The 6,371-nt window shown below is 43.6% G+C and overlaps 1 protein-coding gene across 1 annotated transcript in view; it reads right to left on the reverse strand.

The window, feature by feature from the left end:
* Positions 1-5,782, reverse strand: part of filip1l (filamin A interacting protein 1-like) — a 62,242-nt gene extending 56,460 nt beyond the window's left edge. The window contains exon 1 of the mRNA XM_034098428.2: positions 5,471-5,782. The gene's annotated coding sequence lies outside the window, so the exon portion shown is untranslated. The remainder of the gene's footprint in view (positions 1-5,470) is intronic.
* Positions 5,783-6,371: the final 589 nt, after the last annotated feature.

Below are 6,371 nucleotides of genomic sequence, written 5' to 3' on the forward strand. Positions count from 1 at the left end.
AGAAACAGCTAGCATGGCTCTATCCAAAGGAACCTAATCCACCTTCTAGCACCTCTTAAACTCACTGATGTATATGTTGTTTCTCATTTGTGACACCCATAAATAAAAACGATCTGTAGATACCCTGCCGGTTGCCTGTCATGAGGTCATAGTTACAATCTCGGGATGTTACAGATCCAGCCAAGAATAATCTAACAAATAAAACCACGTGTTAATAAGTGAGCTTTAGAGATGCCGGTGAGTAGATTGTGTTACCAGAGCCATGGTAGCCCCCCTACTGGTGGACAAATAGTGGAATGTCGACTTTGGGGCCATTACGTAATGCCATCGGCCCAAAGATACTTTTTTACCATTGACTTTCACTTTCACTACACTCCACTTCACCAACTTCCCAGTACTGCACTTGAATAGCCTTTTTTTAAATCATAAGGTCCTGAAAGATTTCTTTCCACATGGCCCTGACCATTTCTGCTGCATCATGGAAAGCATTGGCCCCATCAACCAGCTGACTTTTGAGTGGGCCCTCGTTGTATATTTAACATAGACACTAAATAAAGTGACGGTGGTGACGCACTGGCAAATCCAAACAATGTGGATGACGTAAATTGATAGCATTCGTGAAATGAAAAGACATACCTTGACTATTAGCACATTATCTGTTCAGAAACATTGTAGTCAATCTTACTTATTGTCCCATCTGCATTTCATTTGTGTTAGACTGAATTCACCAGCCCTCTACCTGTTTTGTTTGTCCACATCATATTTTTGGTGGCGATTGATTTAGAATTTGTCTGTAACCAGAAACTGTCTTTTTTGAGCCGGTTGATGTATTTTACTCGGCAGGACTTGTGTAAACTTTAAAGCAAGTTCAAAGAGTTTTGTTATTATTGCAGCTATTCTTCTTTTGTATTTCACCACACATAACATGTGTTGATAGCTGCTGATAGATTTGTATGCAGGCAGCCATCCATCCCTAATGCTCCATGGGGTACTGACAGGCATTACTCACTTTTACCCTTCTATACATTACATGTTACTTGTTAGACGCTTTTATCCAAAGCGACTTACATACTCAACACTGTGGGCAATCTCCACAGGAGCACTTTGGGGTGAAGTGGCTCAGGGACACAACGACATGCTGACTGCAGTGGGGTTTGAACCTGTGCTCCCGTGATCCGAACACCAACGCGCTAGGTCACTGCGCCACACGCCTCCCTGTAGATAGTGAGCGGTGTCTGCTGCTATAACGGCTATAAGATATGTGTGTGAATTATTCATGCACCTGGAGTTAAGCTGTGTTCATAGTGATGCCCATGGGGAAGACACTTTGCTGAAGTAAGGTGTCAGCAATAAAATGCAACATAAAGAAGATGGAGTTCTGTCCACATCTTGACTGAAGCATTTGAGCTGACGTGACGTGAAGACGGCACATATATTCAAGAAATTGTATGCGGTTATATATATATATTTTTTAAATGCAACGTCATTAAAACAGTTTGTATGATTTCTTATGAAAAAAATTATGCTGAATGTTCGTATGCAAATTCTTTCAAATTTCGAGTCAGCATCAGCTCCTTGCATGCTTTTAAAACCAAATTGTCTACAATTCAAATTCAAGTCGTCATTTTGTGAACAATAGTTATCCAGGAACAGCCGTCTCGCGGATAAAACTATTAAAAAATGTTAGCAACGTTTTGCAGTTGTTTCTTTTTGACAGTATAAAGTCTCACCTTTCTTGAATAGCCATCTATTCCTCCAAAGATATTTACCCCCCGAGCCTTCTTTATAAACAAAAATGTGTATTTCCCGGTTCACGAAAAACGTGAAACAGACATAGATGGATCATGTGGAAGAGGTAGGATATATCTCAGTCTATGGGAACAGACAGGCTAATTGGCTAAATGAGACTCTACCTGCTGCTACCAGAGCTTCTTCCTAATACAGACTTTTCCCTTTATATAGTCATATGCCCCTCAGCCTCCTATGCTTGTCGTCTCTTGCTCTCATGGGAGCACGTTCTGCGAAAGCACCCTCCAGCTGATTTTTCAAAGCCCACCCCGCTGTACAAACAGATTTCCACGGACGTATTTTGACTTCACTTGACAGCAGTAGGCTCCGGATCAAGCTGTGAGACGTAAAAGAGACTAATGTGGGACAACATTGCGCCACTCTCCTGGTATATATAGTGCTGTGAGAGAAACAGGATCCTAGCACTGAAACAAGCCAGCGGTCCCTCAGTCAAACGCCATGTTGCCCTCAGTCAACATGCTTCTCGGACTGATCGACCCCACAACGCATCATTGCTCAATGACTTCTTGGCAAAAACATCTCAATGAAGACACAACGTTTGCTTGTTTTGAAGCAGAATGCGCATCATTAGACATTTCTATTCTTTCATAAATTGTCCTGTACATAGACATTTGCTTTAACTCTTCAAAACAATTCCCTCAACACCAATGCTCTCATCACAATGTCAAGAAAAGAGGTCTGTATATGCGCGAACACTACTAGTTTCAAAAGTCATTTCTATAAATGTACCAGTGATGGATAATTGAAAGTCTCTCTTTTATGTTGGACCAAAACTATACAGGCATATGTCCTTTAAAATCGTCCTCTATATTTTTCTGTCCTTCTACAGCTGAATATAAATTAGTCTGTCCTTTTAAAATGTAGACATTTCAAAATATATATAAAATAATGTATGAATCTGTCATCGGTCACCTCAACCACCGATTCCACTCGCCCAGGGAAAGACCAATCGGGAGTTCTGATCGCCCTGATTCAAGTTTCACTTTACCCTGATCCAAATATGTAACATGACACTTTATGTATTCCTGTGGACTTTTCCCTTGGCAGCCCAGCACAGAGCTTTAATGTGTGCTCAAGGACACTTCAGCAGGCCTTTGGTTATTATGAGCAGCCACCGCAGAATGACAGTTACGAGTACGACCCATGAACTTCTCACCAGGCGTCCCCTGATATCATGTGACGTGTATCTGTTGTGAAGCAAGTCTCTAGCTGATATGATTTCAATGTGAGAACAAGGAACTGTGAGAAAGTTCTGTTCATCCAAATTCAAAGCATTACCTATGAGCAACGTTCCTCTCTAAATTCAGTTCGTTGTAGTCCTTTTCAATTATTTACTTACAAGTATTACACAAAAACACACACACACACACACACACACACACACACACACACACACACACCACACACACACACACACACACACACACACACACACACACACACACACACACACACACACACACACACACACACACACACACACACCGCTGAGCTCTCCCCATTGATGAATCAAACGCATTTAATAAAGCCTCACGGCCAGACCTTCTAATCCAACCTACAGCTGGTGAAGCTCAAGGTGCCAAGAGGTTTATTAAACCGTGTCTCGTCTAAAGATCCGTGCCCCACTACCCTCAAACTGTCAATCACTCTGGAAGAAACGAAAAGGAGTTTGCAGCAAGGTGTTCTGTTGCAGATAATCTAAAGATAGTTCTATAATGCTGCATTGTGTTTATGCTATGCACTGTCGAACATCGCATGCTATTCGTCAGATTTCTTCAACCAAAAATAATTGTGTGACAATAATAATTGGAGATGTGGTGGAGATGATTCCCGCCATGTTTACCCACTGTCGTTATGGCCATATAGACCAGTGGTGCCCAAGACTCAATCTGAAAGGGGTTCAATGAGCTAAAAGAAAACATATATTGTCTTATTGTATTGTTAAAATACAAAATGGTAATCGGATACCAATTTCCCTTAAAGCAACTTATATTATTTATTTATTTGAATTATTATTGATATTTCTTGACCTGCTTAACGTAAGCCAAATCCACCCAACTTTGGGCAGCCCTGATATGGATGAATTCATACAAAGTACTTCAACTCATATGACCCGAGGCCATTCCCCTTGCTGATCAATCCGCTGGTCAGCTGCCTTGTTGTTGGCGTACGGCAGATTAGCCTCACCAGAAGGCTGCGCCCCCCCGCCCCGCTATCGTACATACTTAAACAAATTAACCTGTCGCATGCCAAATCCCAAGCCTTTTAAAGCTGCATCTGGAGCGTGCTGGGGGACCTTCTGTCAGCCCAAATATTTACTCACAGGAGGGAGGGTTGTGGGAGGAATGCTAAAACACCTGTTGGTTCCTTTAATGTTTATCGTAGTCTCATAAATGTCAGTAGAAAAGGTAGAAAATGGCAGCTCTACTCTATGTCCCTATTAATGCCCCTGTAAGCTCCATTTATTCATAACCTGTGAGTAACTGCAAACCTCGCTGCATGCCGATGATAGGTGGGAGCTGTGCTAATCCTTTTTCTTGGTAACATCTCTTTTTTACTTTGCTGACCACTACATACCAACACATCATCAATGTCAGCGCAGGACTTCCTGTCGGAGCGTGTAATTATATCTTTGGAAAATTGGAAATGAATACTGTCTGAGTTTTACAATTAAAGTCAAGTAAAAATGCTTCATTGGCCTGACATTTTACTGTTGGGACGTTGCCAAATTGAGGCCTGTAACTTGAGCTCCTCCCTCCCTGCCTGCCTGGAGGAACTGTATGACACTGCTGCTCATGGACACGCTGCCCTTTGGAAATTCCCTGGCTGCAACCAATACTACCCGTCGTGCAACACCAGGTCCGCTCAGTATCACTGCACAGGAGCGCATGAATTATCACCGCAGCTTTGAAGTGGTGGGCAGTTTGACCACGGGGTCCGTTACTGCCGCCAGGGCCGTATCATGTTTAACCCCGGTCAGCAGATTCTATTGAGAAGCGGAGGTGATTTACTGTAAATCTGCAAGGTTTGACTTTGAGCTCAAATGCATGTTTTTCAAAAACAATACACAGCGTCATGTGAGACCAAATGACTGTTGATTAGGTCTTCTGTCTCCCTGACAAATAAATGAAGCCCAATTAAAGCACATTCACTCCAGTTAGATTAGGATCAGCAGACATTCCCTGTGACCCCAGAGCCTCCTGTAGTCTTTGTTCGAGCATCTAATCTCTATATCTGTCTGATTAGCCACAATGCAGATTACTGGCCGCTCATTTAGAGCCTAGTCTATCAACTTCAATTAGACATTTCAATGCAGCAATTGCTGATAGTGGGCTGCAGAACAACAGAATAGTATAAAATCCAGAAATGTTTTAAAATGCATTATTAATGAAAAGCATGTATAATTTTAAAACATTTATAACCCCTGGCTTATAATATTTCCAAACATATAGCACATATACATTAGCATTCAAGATGGATTTGTGAGTGATACTCATAGTGCTGACTAACCCTCAACACACAGAAAGGAACCTTTTAGCATTTGCATATTTCCCTCAAACTGAAAGAGATGAATATATGCGTTTGTCAGGGCACACACACACACACACACACACACATCCCCTGTCACACACAACCTCTCGCTGCCCAGCTCCAGTCTTACCTCTCACAGCGACACTTTGGCCCACTGTGCTGCTGTGCCTCTGCAGTGCCACTGGCCGTGCCTTCAGCCTGCCGGCTCAGATGAAGCGTTATCCTGAGTGAGAATGTTTGCTCTGCTCTCAAAATGCTTTTCCTCTCCTGCGGCGCGTCCTCAGCTGGCCCTTTGGTACAATCCAGGTGGTCTGATGAGGTGAGAGAAGAAGAGGAGGAAAAGGAACGTGTCCTGACTGAATGATCAAGCTGCTTTGTGTGTGTGTGTGTGTGTGTGTGTGTGTGTGTGTGTGTGTGTGTGTGTGTGTGTGTGTGTGTGTGTGTGTGTGTGTGTGTGTGTGTGTGTGTGTGTGTGTGTGTGTGTGTGTGTGTGTGTGTGTGTGTGTGTGTGTGTGTGTGTGTGTGTGTGTGTGTGTGTGTGTGTGTGTGTGTGTGTGTGTGTGTGTGTGTCTGTGTGTATGTATGTGTGTGAGGCTGGGGACCGTGACGACAGACTGTGTGTGGGTGTGTGTGTGTGTGTGAGAAAGAGAGCGCAGGGAGACACGACCTGCCATGCAGATATCAGCCCTGCTTGCAGTTAAATTTAAACCACCCTCCCTTCTGACACCTTGAGCCACTGCTGCCCTCCCTCTCCAGCACACACACACACACACACACACACACACACACACACACACACACACACACACACACACACACACACACACACACACACACACACACACACACACACACACACACACACACACACACACACACACACACACACACACTTGGACGTCACCACACACAGAGCTGTGACGGAACCATATGGCCCTTGACAGAAGTCTGAGCCCCGAGGAGTCCGATACTGTCCCTGAGAGGAAGAGGGAGGGAGCAGGGGGTGGGGTGGCAGATTTGGATATTCGTCG

This window comes from Pseudochaenichthys georgianus, chromosome 2 (assembly GCF_902827115.2).
Source record: "Pseudochaenichthys georgianus chromosome 2, fPseGeo1.2, whole genome shotgun sequence".
NCBI classification, from domain to species: Eukaryota; Metazoa; Chordata; class Actinopteri; order Perciformes; family Channichthyidae; genus Pseudochaenichthys; species Pseudochaenichthys georgianus.